Below are 2,525 nucleotides of genomic sequence, written 5' to 3'. Positions count from 1 at the left end.
TCTCAGCACCTACCAAAATCTACCAGGCTCCAAGGACCATGTCATGTTAAATGATGGCACCACTTTTTAAAAGAAGCCAATTACTTTAGCTATGTCATTCAGAGCCCAAAATCTGAAGAATGACCAAAATCAAATCTTTATTTTTATAACTGTATAAATGTGATCCAAATGTGTCCACCACTAGTTTTTCCAAAAGAAACATGCTATAAATAAGCAAACTACATTTGCTCACTGATGTGTGTATGGACTTCCTAGATGTCTCATTGGGCTAATTACAGACCACTCACAGTAATATATTTTCAGTATTAAAGTGTAGCATGATGTTAAGCCATTTTAGCTTTTACACATACATGTTGCACTTCTGGCTGATAATGGAGAAAAATTTGCAGCATTACACTGTTAAGCAAGGTTGCATCCATTCTTTTAAATGGCGTCAATATCAATGTCATCATCTTTGTTGTCAGACTTCACAGTTTCAACTTTCGGTACACTGGCAGTCTTTGAGTACACCACCTCAATGTTCTCATCTTCATCTTCTTCACCACCAGAAGATTCTTCCTCTGCTTTCTTCAACCACTTTATAAATGGTTCTGCTTTGAAACGAATCTCTTTGGCAAGTTCTTTTGATACATATTTCTTAGAGGCCTTTTCTGACCAGCTGATGATGACCTCCTCTTCTAAAAGGTCTGTGTCATACATTTCCTTCAAGATATGTGGAATCTTAGAGAGGAGCTGAGCTTGATGCATTGCCACCACACACTCCAAACCATGAAGAAGGTATGGTTGAGCTTTTTTGTTATTGTGACAAAATCATAAGAAATGGCACCTGTATTTCTTAATCTGTTGTCTAATTTTCTCATTAAAAAGAACTTCAGTTAGAACAAAAGGGCCCATGGCTTTTACATCCAGCCTTTCTGCTTCTGCGACAATTTCTTTGTCTGATGAGTAAATGATACCCTCTTCTTTTTTTTCTTAACAAAATCAAACAGAATATTGACACGCTCTTCTACAGTTCTTTCCAAATCATCACTGAGTGTCAGAACTTTTGTGTGGTCACTAATTTCATCCATTCTACGCCTCTGAGCTTCTTCAGTTGAATCCTCTCCCCAATCATCATCCTCCTCTTCTTCCACAGCATGTGGAGGAGGACTGATTTCATTTGCTGGTGGTGGTGGTGGTGTCTCACTGCTGGATACAGAACCATTTTCCTTGTCTTTGCCCTTTCTATTTTTCTTTTCCTTTTCTTTCTTTCCTGGACCACTGTCACTATTCTCAGGTGGGTTTTTGAGAATAAATGTGCAGAGTTTTTGATGTGTGTCAAGCATGCCTCGGTAGCCACAGGCTTTACAAGAATTACCTATTGTTTGCTTCTTTGGATTGACATGCAGTTCTGTTTCAGGATTCTCACACTCAGGACAGAGAACAAATTTTTTAATGAATCCATCCAACATGTCTTGCAGCTTATTCGCCTCATGAGATCCATTGACAATGTAACGGTCATTCTTAACATCAAACTGGGTCTGTGCTCCCAGCTCACAACCAAAATATTTGGTGGGATACGTTGGAGGCCGATTAAGCACCTTTGCAACGTCAACCATGTTGACTATAACTGTCTTGATTCCATTTCCTTTTCTCTCAACCTTGGCAATCAGACGGGGCATCTTGTAGCGATAGAACTGGTCTGACACGCTGCGGTTGACGTTGACAAACATTTTGGCTTATTAGTGGCTTTATCAATAAGGTGAAGAGATCTTTGATTGCAACTTTTTGGTATCTTCTGTCTGGAGAAGAAGGGATGACATAAACGACTGCAAGAGTTCTCGGTCTCTGACATGAAAAAATTTTCGCCGCTGAGGCTGTAAGCTCCTTGCTTGTACGCTATGTTTCTCCAATACAGGTACCAATGGCTGAGCAACAGCTCATTTTCGTCAAATAAAGACATAAACCCAATGCGGCTCCCCCGGGACTGGGAGGAAGAGGCGCTGGAAACCGGGTCCGGAGCGGCAGGGTGGGCGAGCGGAGGGTGGCCAGGCAGGTGCCGACGCCGAGCAGCGGGAAGGGCTGTCCCAGCGACGTCCGCGTCCACACCGGCAGCGCCGAGCCTGGCGACCTCTGGAATGTTCTCGCTCTGACTACCAAAAGTTCTTTACAAATAGGGTTTCGGGTAAAGAGTGAATGTAAATGTCAGCACATGTGAAGAGTCAGTCACAATGATGAATTGTGGAAAATATGTAGGAAAGCAGATATAAATAGAGACATTAGGAAATCAGCAAAAGTATAAAGTGTGTAATTTGTTTGATATTTTCAAACGGGTTGAGTTTGAATGTATAATCTTAGGAAGAAACAAATATGTTGTCACAAATTGCATTGATCTTTGAGAGCATTAGGTAACCAGGACATGGATGTTTTCATTAATCCATGCTCACTTTCCATTTAGGCTTTGGTAAAATCATAAGTGTGACCTTTGCATTTTGTATCCAGAATATTATTGTGAAAATGTATATGTAGATAAGGTGATATGAGTA

At 40.8% G+C, this 2,525-nt stretch overlaps 1 pseudogene; it reads right to left on the bottom strand.

The window, feature by feature from the left end:
* Positions 1 to 423: 423 nt before the first annotated feature.
* LOC143640435 (eukaryotic translation initiation factor 5 pseudogene) lies at positions 424 to 1,881 on the bottom strand (annotated as a pseudogene).
* Between the last annotated feature and the right edge of the window lie 644 nt (positions 1,882 to 2,525).

This window comes from Callospermophilus lateralis, unplaced genomic scaffold, assembly GCF_048772815.1.
Source record: "Callospermophilus lateralis isolate mCalLat2 unplaced genomic scaffold, mCalLat2.hap1 Scaffold_256, whole genome shotgun sequence".
In the NCBI taxonomy this organism is placed as follows: domain Eukaryota; kingdom Metazoa; phylum Chordata; class Mammalia; order Rodentia; family Sciuridae; genus Callospermophilus; species Callospermophilus lateralis.
Note: the sequence above shows the minus strand (reverse complement) of the source record. Positions and strands in the feature narration are given on the sequence as shown.